Source organism: Rosa rugosa, chromosome 4 (genome assembly GCF_958449725.1).
Source record: "Rosa rugosa chromosome 4, drRosRugo1.1, whole genome shotgun sequence".
In the NCBI taxonomy this organism is placed as follows: domain Eukaryota; kingdom Viridiplantae; phylum Streptophyta; class Magnoliopsida; order Rosales; family Rosaceae; genus Rosa; species Rosa rugosa.
In genome coordinates this window covers 18054621-18070745 of record NC_084823.1, presented here as the reverse complement: position 1 = coordinate 18070745, position 16125 = coordinate 18054621, and positions in this window count along the sequence as shown.

The following is a 16125-nucleotide window of genomic DNA, read 5'->3' as shown; positions in this document are numbered from 1 at the left end:
TTTTTTGTAGAAATATTTTTTAATTAAAACCCAAAAACTCAAAAAAAAAAAATATATATATATATATATATATATATAAATATAATTGTTCAAGTATATTTGAATTATGTGTCTGGCCCAAACTCTAGTTACTTGTCCAAGTTGTAATAGGGTTAGTCTTACAGATATTCTTGAAGATATCCTAATCATTGTACGATTCAGTTTCCTTGTAAAACTCAGATTCCATGCTTATAATCCTCTATATAAATAGGCATCTATTATCAATGAAAGACACAACTTATTCTCTCTCAATTTCAGTTTTCCTAAAACACGTTATCAGCACGAAACTCTGACCCTGAAACCCTAATTTTGTAACCTTCAAACCCTAGCTTCCACCGCCTCACACCTTGAAGCACTCGATCTCAGGAATTTAAAACCGGCTGCGGAACCACCAGAACCAGTCGAAAAAGTCCCGAACCAGCCACTGAAAGTTTCGAACTGGTCCTGTTAGCCTTGCTTGCCTTCGGTTAGCCTCCCCAACGTGACCTGCTAGCCTCTCCTGCTTGTTGCCCAGCGCCCCCGCAGCCCTGCACGCCTGCAGCCCCGCATTAGCCTCACTTCGCCTCAACAGCGCAACGCCCAGCGCAAGCTTGCCTCGCCAGCACCCCTATGCACGCTAGCCTGGCCAGACCTCGGCAGCAGTCAGCCTCTCTTCGACAGCTGCTAACCTCGCCTCAACAGCCCCGCGCATCACCCCTGCACCTAGGGGTGGGCAGAAACCGAACCAGAGGTCCAAAACCGGCCGAACCGGATGAAATAAGGGGGAAAAATGACTTGACCGAACCGGACCGGATTTCTCCGGTTCGGGACCGGGTTCATTGAGTAAATCGGCCGAAAAAAACCAAACCGTTCCGGATAATTAATATTATAACTTTTATTTAAATTATATTAGTTTTTATTTAAATTAATAATATTTTTAATGGCTGTCTAATTCTTATTGGCTGGAATCAGGTTACACATACAACATGTTACACCTGATCCCTCTCCTTAGAAGAAAACCCTACACTCTCATTCCTCCTCTTGTCTCTTTCGGCCTCTCATCTCTCTCTCTCTCTCTCTCTCTTTTTTTCTGAAATGTCTCATCTCTCTCTTCTGGGCTTTGGAGTTTGGAGTTTAAGGAACAGACACCACAACCAGTTCACCGCCACCATACCACCACCACCACACCAGCTTTCGAACCCCTCTTATCTTGTGGAAAAGCCAAAGGCCTTAACCACAAAGCTAAAGGGAAAGCCTCTCATCTCTCTCGACAACCACTCTCACACAGCCGCTGACCAACGCTGCCTACCAACACCTTCGATTTTCACAAAGCCGAGCCCGACTTTCAGCCTACCAGCGCCGCCTACCAACGCCTTCGATCCGCAGTTCCGCACAATGTCGAGCCCAACCTTCAGCCTTCGATCTGCAATTCTACACAACGCCGCCTACCAAGTACGACGACCAACCACGATGAGCAACGACGCCGACTTGAACCGAAACCAAACCGGGGCCGACTTGAAATTCGGGTCACCCGAATTTTTCGGGCCAGCCCATTAACAATCAGTTTTCGGTCCTAAAAGTCTGCCCACCGAAGAATACAGGTCGGATGCGATTTTGACCCAAAACCGATTTGACCCGACCCGCTCCCACCCCTACCTGCACCCACGTGCAGTAGCCCCTGCACATGGTTAGCCTCCCTACCAGCCAAGCTTCGGCCAGTGCCCAGCCACCTGCGAATTCTGGCCATTTTTCGACAACTTTTTTGACCACTTTTCGAGGTAAATTTTTATAAAAATTGCCGCTTTCAAGTAATTTAATTTCTTTTCTTTTCTCGGGGACTTGCAACCTCTCTTCTCCTACCCCCCCCCCTTTCTTCTTTCATGGGGAGGCCTAAGCCGAACTGTGGGGGTTCGTGCTATCTCCAAGCTTAGAGTTTGTAGAGAATATATGATCAACCACACACATCATTGTTTCGATCTAATCCAATACCTCTTAGAATTGAATTTCTTAGGAGCAATTACGCTCAGAAATTCCTAATTTCTTAGGAGCGATTACGCTCAAAAATTTCTATTGTTTTCGTGGTAGCTTTTTCCGCTCCGAAACTAACTATTTTTCTTGTTCTCTTTCAGGATGAGTAACCTGAACAAATTGAATTTTGCTTCATTGGGAACAACTGGCTCTGAATATCACAAGTGGGTTCATGATGTCTGCCAACATCTCAAGGCCCAAGGAATCCTGGATACGATTCTTGAGCCTAGCTAGGACGTGGTAACTGTTGAGCAAGCTCAAGCTTTGGAAGCAAATAGAGCAGCCTTAGAGGCAAATAAGGCAAAAGCCATCATCCTAATGACTCGTCATATGGATGATTCGCTCCAGTACAAGTATATGAATGAAGAAGAGACCCCAGAAAGCTGTGGGTCTCACTCGAAGAATGCTTTGGCAATGTCCGTGACTCCCTGCTTCCTGACCTAGAAGTGAGATGACATAATTTCCGCCTCTGTGATTTCAAGTCAGTTCTTGACTGCAACTCAAAAGCACTTCTCATTAAATCCTTAATGGAATTCTGTGTAAAAGATATCACAGATGCGATATTGATTGTCTCTCTACCTTCCACGTCTCTGCTTTGATGGTTGCTAAGAACTATCAAATCGATGTTACTGCATGACGAATTACAAGGTTTCATGAGTAATTGGAGCCATGAATGTCGCTAAAAAGCATGACAACATCCTAGTGAAGAACTATAATTCGAGACCCATGGGAACTATGTCTATTCCGGAGTCCAATTATAGTTGCGCCCCTAAGGGAGGGCAGCAAGAGCTAAACCCTAAATCTAGGGACAATTTTGGATGTTCTGGTCCATATTCTCGCTCTAATGAGGAAGATAACCGCAAAAATAGGCGGACATGGAACCGAAGAGGTCAACCTGGAAAGAGAGGGAGGCAACACCTCTAGCCATGTTGTTGGCGCCACCAACATTAAGAGTCATCCTTATGACGCTTTCAAAACTCCTCAATCAACGGAGTCTGAGCACAAAGATGTATGTTCTCGATGTGGAGCATCCGGTCATTGGGCACACATTTGTAGAGCTCGTGAAGATATTGTCACCGCCTACAAAGCATATTGTGAAGCAAGAGAAGCTTACTATGTGGAACAAGAAGATCAAGAAGGTGATCTAGAGTGAAGGGTTGAAGACTTCAAATCTGGCTGGGATCAATAGATTGCCAATTCTGTTTAAGTCTTTATTTTTCCAATAGATGTAATAGGCAATTGTCATATATTTTGTACTAAATGCCGTTGGTTTAGTTTTTCTTAAAGTAATTATGTCTACTAACCCCTTTAACCTTGATGCATCTTTACATATATATGTGTGTGTGTGTGTGTGTGTGTGTGTGTGTGTGTGTGTGTGTGTGTATTATATAGATATATTTTCTTAAAATAATATATATATAAAAAAAAGGCTACCTCACGCCAAATGTTTGAAAAAGCTACTAGGGCACCTACTTGATTGGAAAATAACAAAAACCAGCAATTTTTAAAGGAACAATTCAAGCACTTGTAGAAAAGTAAAAAAGGAAATGGAGAAGGTGGGGTGGGGTGCGCTATCTATCTCATGTTACAGGAGGGAAGGATTTTCTTCAATTGCGAAAGCCTGATGGAGAAAGAGATGAGATGTTCCACACGGAGCTATCACCAGCCAGTCCTTAAGTTGCAAAGAGATGCAGCAAAAATGAAATTGAAGGAAGAATATGGCATGGTTCATTTTCATAACTTCTCCAACTTCAGAAATTTCAATTGGCATGATGCATTTAGCAGGATATTAAAGGTGAGTCCTCCCTATAAATAAGCAATTGGCCCTGAAAGAAATCAGAGGTCGACAGATTGAAAGATGTTTAAAACCCGTCCCACATACATCAAGAGTCTCCCTATAAATAAGCAATCTAGTTGATGGACACAGTAGGCATCTAGCAAAGAGAACAACCACCATTCGTGGCTAAAGACCAGCTACCCAGGAAAAGCAATATCCGCCTCATCTAAAAGTACAATCTTATCAATTAATGGTTAGTACGTACCTAAAAGTGGGTATAGTGAGATCGGAGGAATTGATAATCTGACCATGCTCTGAGGTCCCAATCAAATGATCATAGCCACCCTGTCATTAAGATAACAGAAGTTGGTAAGGAAGGTCATATCCGAACGATTAGAGAGACAACATGAATAGATAAGGCGAAGAGAAGCATAAAGTCAATGTATGGATACCTCATATAGACATTCAATCATTACCGAAGTTATATTGGAAGCATAGTGCACTTTGTACCCCCAATACATCTCTGCTTCTTCCATTGGCTTGGATGATGATACAACCTGCCGTGATATATCTAGATAAATGCCATAGGAAAAAGAAACCATTAAGTATCTAAGATTCATACTAAAAGATGAAAAGAAACTTTCACTAACTGTTAAGAAAGGAATCACTATAGTTAATAGAATTCAGAACAAAGCATTCATTACCAGCATCCAAATTACAACTGTCTCCCATAGCCACTATAACTCTTGCTCCAGGATCAAGTACTTGATCAACGACGACATTTTGCATATTGTCAACAAAATCAATTAATCGCTAACTCCCGGGATTTAAGAAAAGTATCAGGCAATAACTCGTGAAAGACTAGCAAAACCAGACAATGAGAATACCTTACTCAAGCCCACATCAACTAACGTCCCAACACCGTCTGGAGATCTTTCCTTTAGTGTGACACCTGTGCATTAATGGCAAATATCAAAACTTGTCCAATATTCTAAACAGCAAACACAAACAAGCCACCAAAACTAAACATTAACAGTACAAACTCCAAACCATCTCATTTCTCAGTTGGTTCTAGTTCAATATCTTCAACATAATCAAGTTAAACAATTGCTTATCTTGCGATAAACTAATAAAGCCAATAACCATAACACAACCGTACGAGAAACAAAACTAGTCACTTGAATAGCACAAAATGGGTACTAAGCATTGGTAAACAAACTACTGAACTAAACTGGTTTTGGTTTACCTATAAAATACTTGGTCATGACATCAGGAGTAACAACCTCGCGCTCATCAATATCACCAAGTCGAGAAGCCTTGAATTGATTTAGATCTTTAGTGATAGAGAGAGAGTAATGATGAGAAACGATGAAGAAGAACGTGAGGGTAACACAAAGTGGAGCTTCGATTATCGATTATCAATTGGGTAGATGGAGTTGGAGGTGGGTTTGGATAAGTGAAGAGCGAGCCCCAATTCGAACCCAAATCTCTTGCTGGAGAGCAAGAACAACCGGTGAATTAGGGTTTCAAGGATAAAAAGTAAATCGGAGTAGAGGATTTGGGTAATCGAATTTGCACTACACAATGATATAACTTCTATTCATCAATTTCACCGATCCCAAACCTCTACTCAAATCCATAGAAAATCAAGCACGAAATCGAATCATAAATAGAAGACAGATAGAGAGAGAGAAACTAGAGCGACGGATGAGCCGAGGGGGGTCGACTATGTAGAGAGAGTAGAAGATACCGTCTTGCCACTGAGTCGACTCGTTGATGTCGTCCCACCAGCACAGCACGAACGCCGCGACCTCCATCGGCGTCGAGGTCTGAGAGAGACAGAGGACCTAGAGGGTTCAAGAATTGAGAGAGGACTGAGAGAGAGAAGGTCGAGAGGGTCGAGAGCTTTTGTTTTCTTTTCTCTACAATTAGGTCGATATGTGGCTAGGTCTAGGGATTGTCTAGCTTGGTGGGAGTAATTGGGGGGAAGTAAAGGAATAAGCGTGGTTGTCGGACTTCAATTAAGTTGTTTGGTAAGAGACTTCAATTTGTCTCAAGTTTCTCCCACAACAGATGAAAATGACCGTTGTGTGAGAGTGTAACGAAAAAACAGGCTGGGAGGGAAAATTTGCCGCCTGTGCCTACATATGTTTCATCAAATTGAAACTTTGCCGCGCTATGCAACTTGCTGAGTTGCTTCCATGCTCAGACAACAGAACTATGACAATCTGTTGTACAAATTTGTGCATCTTGCACTAGATGTACCTAGAGGATTTCTCAAAGTTCATACAACATTTCTTATACAACAGATATCAAAAAAACTGTTGTGTAGATAGTTGAAATTGAGCTCCTTCTGGCAGGGAATTATGTGCTCATTTCCCTCCCTCTAGGCCTCAGATTCACACAATAGAAACTTCTTAACTCAGTTGTGCAATATCTTCCTAAAAAAAAAGTTTTCAATTTGCTTACATTCACACAACAAAAACATATTTGTACCGTTGTATGATAGAGTTTGTGTTAACACACAACAACAAATTTTAGTTCTGTTGTGTGATGAGTGTTGTGTGTTTCTATTTTTGTACGTAGTAGTGAATCCTTTGAACTTGCACTGCATTCTTTGAATCCTGAATCCCGAAAAAACCACAAACCGCTGCATACCACCACCATTGAAATCAAACCATCCCTGAATTTCAAACCGTCATCACCCTACCTTTTTTTTCTAGAAAAAAAAATATTCAGATCCATCTTGAAACCCTAGAAAACTCAATCCTGCAAAAATCCCGAATTCCTCAATGATCGGACCTGTAATTGAAGGTGAACAGTCAAATCCCGAGAAGGCAATGGTGCCATCCACACAAGTCATCTATCACCACTACACCACCCAACAAGACAACTCTGCGTTCCTAACGAGTGTTGTCTTGAATGAATCCAACTACACCATATTGGCTCCTCTCATGCGGATGCGCATTGGAGCACGAGGGAAGGTTGGTTATCTGACCGGAGTGAACGCTGAACCCGCCATAAATTCTGCAGAGTATGAAGCTTGGGCCACGGACAATGAAAAGGTGAAAAGTTGGCTCATTGACTCCATGGAGTCCTCTCTTATGAACCGGTATATTCGTCTTCCTACTGCAAAAGATATCTGGGAAGCTGTAGAGAAAACTTTTTATGATGATTCTGATGAAACCCGGATCTTTGAATTGAACAAGAAGTGTTTTAAAGCAAAGCAAAATGGACGGCCCATTCCTACCTACTAGAATGAGTTAGTGGTGATGTTCCAGGAGATTGATCAAAGGGTGGCCTCTCAGAATGATAATGTTGCAGCTGTAGTTCAAGAGACCTCAACGATGTCCCGGATGCATGTTCACATATTTTTGAGTGGACTTGACCCAGAGTATGATCAAGTGTGTGGAGAAATCCTGCACAAGGAACCTAAATTCTCTTTGGAGCAGAGCTATGCTTACATTCGCAAGGTGCAATCAGAGAAACAGAATATGGGGCATTCGATACCTACCGAATCTTCTGTTATGGTTGTCCAACGCAAACCAGGTCCTCCTCCAGGCTTCTCAGGTTCTTCTCCATGTTGTCCTCTAGGTAAACCAAATCCATACGCAAACAGAAAGTGCATTGTTTGTGGGGAACTAGGTCATAGCAAGGAGCGGTGCTATGAAGTGATTGGTTACCCTGATTGGTGGGACTTCACCAAGAAATCGCAAAAGAATTTGGGCAAGGCCGCCATTGCTACTACAAAGGAAGAACATCTAGACAATGCCTCCGCTAATGTAGCGTAATCAGGTATGAAGGGTAAGGTTACTTTGAATAATACATGGATAATTGATACAGGTGCATCTGATCATATGACCAATATAATGACCCTAATCTTGTGAAAAACCATAGACATTCCCCTCAAAATGTTGTCTCTACTGTTGATGGTACTCCAACTCCGGTCACCGGAGAAGGTTCTATTGCTTTATCTGATACCTTAACCCTTGAATCTGTCTTAGTTGTTCCATCACTAGCTAGCTTATAATTTCCTGTCTGTTGGTCAAATTATTTTAGCTCTTGCATGTATTGTGACCTTCTATCCGTCTTTCTGTGTGTTTCAAGACATTCTGACTCGGCGGATTCTTGGTTATGGTGTTAGAAGGGGGAAATTGTACTACCTGGATCTGACAGAGACGGGAGAGAACCAGAAGCATCTTTTGGGGCAAGCTAATCAGATCAATGGGGTAGAGAATATGAAGGAAGTTGTATGGTTATGGCATCGCCGTTTAGGTCATCTGTCTTTTAGTTATCTTAAGAAGCTGCAACCTCATTTGTTTTTTGTTGTCAGTGATTTGGATTTCTGTTGTGATATTTGTGAACTGGTCAAGAGCCACTGTGTTTCATATTCACCAAGTCTTAATAAAAGTCATGTTCCTTTTATGAAAATTCACTCTGATATCTGGGGTCCTGCGAAAATTCCTTCTCTTTCTGGAGCTCGATATTATGTAACATTTATTGATGATTGTACTCGCATGACATGGGTATCATTACTAAAGAATAAGAGTGATGTATTTGGGATGTTTACCGAATTTCATAAAATGGTGGCAACTCAGTATCAAAAATCCATCAGAGTGTTTCAGTCTGACAATGGTGGAGAGTTTGTGAATGGCCCTATGATTGAGTTTTGCCGGTCACATGGAATTCGTCATCAAACCTCCAATTCTTATACTCCTCAACAGAATGGTTTAGCAGAATGAAAGAACAGGCAGTTGATGGAAGTTGTTCGTGCTTCCTTATTTGGCATGAATGTACCTCGGTCCTATTGGGGAGAAGCAGTGAAATCAGCAGCATATCTCATCAACCGTACTCCTTCACAGGTAATTGAGTTTCAGAATCCTTATCAAAAGCTTCATACATTTTTAACCATCCCTTCTATGCCTAATTTGGAACCCCGAGTATTTGGGTGTACAGCTTATGTCCACATACCAAAGCCACAACGGAGCAAACTTGATCCCCGTGCAAAGAAGTGTATTTTTGTGGGTTATGCAGAGTTTCAGAAGGGCTACAGATGTTATGATCCGCTCACCAATACAGTACATATATCTCTTGATGTCTCATTCGTTGAATCTGAGCCATATTACTCAGAGGGAGCTTCTCAGTCTTTCCTTCAGGGGGAGAGAGGTTGTGAAGGGAATCCTCGTTCTATTATTGATTTTGATGTCTTTGAAGACTTGAAAAATTTGGAGGAACGATTTGAAGGTAGAAATTCTGAAACAGCCAAAAACGATCGATCGTTTGAACCTGACGATCAATTGTTTCGAGAGAAAGAAGCTTCCAGTGGACAAAATGATCGATCGGTTGAACCTAGTGATCGATCGCTTCAACAGGCAGAAATTTCCAGTAGCCAAACGATTAATCCTTTAGTCTCTAACGATCAATCATTTCCTGAGACGACTTTTCTGGATCGTTTGAATCAAAATCAAGACATAGCTGAAGCTCACACACAAGATATTCCCCCTTCTGCATCACCAACTGAAGATCCCGGTCATAATGATCCACCTCAGGTACCCCTAAACTTTAATGAGTCTTCTGGGTTAGAAAGTGTCGAACCTAGGAAATCACAAAGGGTTACCAAGGGAATTTCTAATAAACAATATATATGAACCAGATATCAAAGCTAAAGCTAAATACCCTATAGCTAATTTTATGTCTAACCATAGGATTTCTGGGTCACATGCACTTGTTGTTGATCAATTATCTACTGTCTCTATTCCTAGTAACGTGCAGGATGCATTGACGGATCCAAAATGGACAAAGGCGATGAATGAAGAATTGGAAGCTCTTCAAAAGAATGCAACATGGGAGCTAGTACCTATGCCGGTTGGAAAGAAGACTGTAGGATGTCGTTGGGTATTTACTGTGAAGCTTAATGCAGATGGAACTATTAATAGATACAAGGCGAGGTTGGTTGCCAAGGGATATACACAACACTATGGGATTGATTATGAGGAGACTTTTGCACCTGTGGCAAAGATTAATACTGTCCGGATTCTAATCTCACTTGCAGCAAACAAAGATCGGCCCTTGCACCAGTTTGATGTGAAGAATGCGTTTCTTAATGGGAATTTAGAGGAAGAAGTGTACATGGATATGCCCCCAGGTGTTAAGAATTACCCAAGTGACGTTGGCAAGGTGTGTAAATTGAAGAAATCTTTATATGGCCTGAAGCAATCTCCAAGAGCTTGGTTTGAAAGATTTTTAAAGTCCATGAGAGCCTTTGGATACAGACAGAGCAATTCTGACCATACCTTGTTCATCAAGCGCAAGAATGGTAAGATTACAGCTCTTATTGTGTATGTTGATGACATGATTGTTACGGGGGATGATCCGAAAGAGATAAATGAATTGCAAAAGTATTTGTCAAAGGACTTTGAAATGAAGGATCTGGGACAACTGAAGTATTTTTTGGGTATTGAAGTTGGAAGGTCTAAGAAGGGGATTTCACTTTCACAGAGGAAATATGTTCTTGATTTACTTGCTGAAACGGGGATGCTGGACTGCAGACCCATCGAGACACCCATTGAGATGAATCACGGACTTGCTATCTATCCTGATCAAGTTCCAACTGATAAAGGGAGGTATATATCAACGTCTTGTAGGAAGGTTGATTTATCTTTCACATACTATACCTGATATTGCTTATGCTGTGAGTGTTGTTAGTCAATTTATGCATTGTCCTAGTGAAGAGCATATGGATTCAGTCTTTCGTATTTTGAGGTACTTGAAGATGGCGCCAGGTAAAGGGTTACTGTTTTGGAAAAAATATGAATTGGAAGTTGTTGGGTACACAGATGCAGATTGGGCTGGTGATAAAACTGACAGACGTTCTACATCTGGGTACTTCACTTTTGTTGGAAGGAACCTTGTCACTTGGCGTAGCAAAAAGCAGAAAGTTGTTACCAGATCAAGTGCAGAAGCTGAATTCTGAGGTATGGCACATGGAGTCTGTGAAATGTTGTGGATTCGTAATGTCTTGAAAGACCTGGGTTACAAGCTTAAAAAGCCTATGGATTTGCATTGTGATAATACAGCTGCCATTGAGATTGCACATAATCCAGTTCAGCATGATAGAACAAAGCATGTGGAGATTGACCGTCATTTTATTAAAGAAAATCTTGACAGAAAGGTTATTGGCTTTCCATTTGTAAACTCAGAGGAGCAATTAGCTGATGTTCTTACTAAAGGAGTGTCCAGGAAGATATTGACAGCTCGGTTAGCAAATTGGGCATGATAGACATCTATGCACTAACTTGAAGGGGAGTGTAGAATCGCTGTAAATCTGTATGTAATTAGGATTTTATTTAATTAGGATATCCTGTAATTATGGAAAGATTGTTTCCTATTAGAGTTAGACGTACTACTCCTTTGTACTTGTATATATACCCCCATTGTGGGATGAATAGAATCATCGAATTAACCATGAATTGAAATATTCTTTTCTACTAAATCCATTATGATCCTGCCAAGTTCCAAATTCAGACGAAGATGAGCAAAGCTGTTCCATCAAGTTTGTCAAGTTCTACAGATTTCAACAAAAAAGAATAAAGTTGCACAACTCATATCTTCTCAAGTCTTTCAAAGAATCAAAATGTTTTCCAGCTGTATTATTGTAACAATGTTGTAAAGTGGCTATAAAAGCCGTTCAAATGTTAGATATACTTAGAGTGGGTGTTAGCTAGCCTCTTTGCTTGAATTTCTCACCCAGACATCTTGGATCAAATTGCTTTCCCAATAAAAGTTGTTCAAGTTGCAAGTATTTCAAAGGTATCTTTATTTACAATCATGCTATCATGTCTTCATTACACTATCATTCAAAACACAAAATTGCTTTATATCAATTTTATCTTCAAACATTAGATTTACAACAAAAATTTGTTGAAGGAAAATATCATATTGTCCTTCATCCATGCCCTCCAAATACCTATGAATATTATTGTTATAATTTATATTTCATTACTCCTGAAATGTTTGAATGGAGAAAAGCAATGATCAAAGCCATCATAAAATCTTGGGGAAATGATTATTTACCCAATTTCAGCTTAAAAATTGCTCAATTGCTCCACTAACAGTTTTTTAACCTCATTTACCTAAAACACTCTAAGAGATTATTTCCCTAATACCCAATTAATTCTTTTTTTATTCTTTTTATTTATTTTTGGGACTTTTTTGCCCTCTCCGTCTTTCTCACTTAGAGAGAAAAGTCATCCTCCACCTTGCTGTGCTCCGGTGACCAGTGGCCGGTCACGGACTCCGGCGACCGGAATCCGGCGACCGGTGACCGGAATCCCGAATCCGGCTACCAGTTTGGTGACCGGATTCAGGCGTCTGATTTTATTACCCCCCAATAATACCCAGTAATCATATTATTGCCCCCCAATAATCATGTTATTGTCCCCCAATAAACATATTATTGCTCCCCAATAACAAGGGTATTGGGGATCAATAATTAGTGAAAAATGAAAATATTTATAATTTTGAAAGTTTTTGTAGGTTTATCCAAATAAATAATCTTATTATTGCCCCGTAATAATCTTATTATTGCCCCCCAATAATCATATTATTGACCCGCAATAGACATGCATAACTCCTCGAAAAAACCTTTTTTTTTTCTTCTTTCTTCTTTCCTCTTTCCTTAGACATGTATAAGCCTTATGCCAAATTTACCCAAAAAATAATACAACAGAAAGATGCGTCTGAGCGACGTTGAAGTGTCAACGTCCGAGCGAAGCCCAGTCTTGGAGAACGACGCCGTCTAAGCGACGTTGAAGCATCAACGTCCGAGCGAAGCCCAGACCCGAACTTGGAGAACGATGTCTTTTGAGCGATGTTGAAGCGTCCGAGCAAAGTCCAGACCCGAACCTGGAGAACGACGCCGTGTGAGCGATGTTGAAGCGTCTGAGCGAAGCCCAGACCCGAACTTGGAGCATGGAGCTTCGAAGCGTCGTCTCTATCCAGATCGCCTCTATCCGGGAAAGGAAAGCCGCAAGGGAAAAGCAGCGTCGTCGGCGTCACTCAGCCTCACCGTGTTACTGCGCGCCGTCTCCTTTGCCATCAGGATCCGAACCTGCGCCGCCAAAATCGATGGGGATGTTCCTCGCCTGAAAGAGATGAGAGAGAGAGAGAGGGAGAGAGTCTGCAGATGCAGAGAGACATAGAGGAGAGAAAGTGAACCTGTAATTTTTTAATTAGTTGAAGGTTGAAATTGTCATTTAACACTGAATTGGGTAAATGAGGTTAAAAACTCTTATTGGAGTAAGTGGGCAATTTTGAAGCTGAAATTGGGTAAGTGGTTACGGCCCCTAAAATCTTATACGAACAAACTTGAACTTCTTGCTTGTTTCCAAAAAAATCTGAAACTTCCAATGGCCATAACTTCCGCATACAAACTCTAATTTTCGCGTTCCACATATCCACGAACTCGTATCGACGTGCTCTACGACTTTCATGAAGGAAGTTTTCAGAGAAACCCAACGTATAAAAAGTCAAACTTTGTAACCCCCAAAAACTTTGCGTTTCGAAAAATTATTCGTCCGAAATACTTCCACCTCAACCTCGAACTACGTACACATACCAACAACCACTGAATCAATTCCGAAAAATCCTCTGAAAATAATAACGAATTTCCGGGGTATTACATGGTCAATGTTTTCTGAAAAGATCAGGACATCATCTATGTAAATAATCAAAAAATTTGTAAGGATTAAAAATGTCATTCATCATATTTTGAAATTCTGAAGGGGCATTTTTGATTCGAAAAGCATAACATTCCATTCATAATGTCCGAAGGGAACATTGAATGCTATCTTGTATTTGTCTTTTTCGCCAATTTGGATTTGCCAAAAGCAAGATTTCATGTCAAATTTGGAGAAAACATTTGCTTGTACTAATCTTTTTAATAAATCTCTTTTGTTTGGAATTGGATATCTAATCCACTTAATGACTTTATTTAATGGTTTGTAGTTAATTACAAGTATTGGAGCTCCTCTTTCAAGTTCAAGATCCTTCTGAACATAAAAGGTTAAGCAACTCCATGAGGACTTGCTAGGTCTTATTAATTTCTTGTCCAAGAGATTTTGGATTTCCTTTTTGCAATACTCTAACAATTCGTTATTCATCTGGATTGGTCTTGCCTTAGTAGGTATTTTTTGTTGGTCAAAATTCTTTTCATATGGCAATTCAACCATGCATATGGGTTTTTCTATTCCAAAAGGCATTTGGGATGTTTGAGCATACTTCTTTTCCTACTCGCTCTTTAAATCTATAATTCGATTTTGTAGGTAAAGTTGTTGACGTTGATGTTCAATTCTATTAATTTGTAAATCTTGTTTGAGATCATTTATGTGATTTTGTTTATTTTGAATTAAATTGACTTTTCTAGTGATTGCAGAATTTCAGACTATATTTAAGTTTCCAGTTTCTTCTTTTTCAATAAAAGGAAAATGAACTTTGTGTCCTATATGATTGTTGTTTCTAAGCCTTCATCAGTTGTTAGAATTGGATGAATTAAACTGACGGATAAATTAAGCTGTTAAAGGGGGTTCCTAGAATTAATTCAGTATCTAGGTTATTAACGATTGTGAGAAATGCTTGTATGCAGACATTGTCTACATGCACATACATAAACTTTTGGTAATTTATATCTTATTTTTAACTTTGATCCTTCTACGCTTGCGAGATTTTCTTTTGATTTTTTACAATATTTGGTAGGGATTATTCCTTGTTGAATACAGTTCACATCTCCTGTATCAATCTAAGCGACGATTTGAATAATGGGATCTTGAACCCCCCCCCCCCCCCCCAAATTTTTTTATTTTTTATTTTTTATTAGGGGGCAATAAAACAGGACGCCGGACTCGGGTCACCGGTCTGGAGGTTGCCGGAAGTTTGCAAAGAGGTCGTCAGAGACTTTTGTTACCCCCCAATAAATTTTTATTTGAGTTAATAAAAAAAAATTGGGTATTATTGGGGGGCAATAAAACTGGACGTCGGACTCCAGTCACGGGTCGCAGACTTTTGATGGCTGGTCACCTGATTCCGGCGACCAAAGTCAGGCGAAGTCTCTCTCTCTCTAAGTGATAAAGGGAGAGAGGAAAAAATTGTCCCAAAAATAAACAAAAAATAATTAAAAAAATAACTTAATTGGGTATTAGGGCAAAAAAATGTAATTTGTTGGGTAAGTGAGCAATCTTATAAGATGTTTGGGTAAATGGGGTTAGTGTAGCTCAAATTTGGATAAATAGACATTTTTCCTAAATAAAAAGCAATATTAAATTAAAAACAAACCCCTAATGGACCTAGGCTAAAACCCTAGGCCAAGCACCGCCAGGCCCACATTTGGAGCAAAGCTAGGAGGGTCCAAGCATCGAACCCAGCCCACGACAACGTTTTCACAGACAGCCCAGCCACCACCATCGCACCTCTCCGACCGTTGCACTACCCCCTTTAGACCCAGACAGCTATCGAACAGACACCGCCGGCAGAACACCAGCATATCAGATCGCCCACCGCCACAACCCCAATCATATAGAGCCCGAGCAGAAGAACGATCCCTGCACTATGACTCCCTCTGCCTCCTCCTGCTATGGGATCCGAGACCACCTCACACCCAAACTCTAAGTGATCTATGACGAGATCCAATCGGATCCAACCACAAACTTGGATTCCAGATCGAGTGCGCCCCTCTGCCACGCACCCAACTTCTGTGCAACCACCACCGTTAACTGAAAACAATGCAAAAGAATGCCTCCCAACCACCATCTCCGATCATCTACACAAATATCCCGTCCGATTGTACTGGACGCACGCCGACGAGGCCAGAGGCCAAGGCAAGCATGGCAGCGCAGTCGGACAAGCGGATTATATTCTTATGGTTTTCCTCTATTCTCTCTATTATTTATCTTTAAAATTCTTGTTCTTACATAAAAGAAAAAATGGCCTCCTCACATGCGTTACAAAATTACATGCTGGCCAATAAATTTTTTTTGCTCTATTTTTACAACCACCCTTTTTTTTTTTTTCCTCTCAAGAAAATAAAAATTATTTTTAAATCCTCCCTTCTTCATAGGACTCACATCTCGTTGCTGAAGGCCCAAATCAGTTTAGGTATAAAATATTCATTTTAGGCTTTTTGTGCACTTTGTTTTGCTTTTAGTTTTAGTGAATTATTTTGTTTAAAAAAAAAAAATTCATGACCGATTGTACCGTTAGAGAACCCTATGCCTTATTCAAATCCTCCCCCAAAAATTCAAATTCTCCCC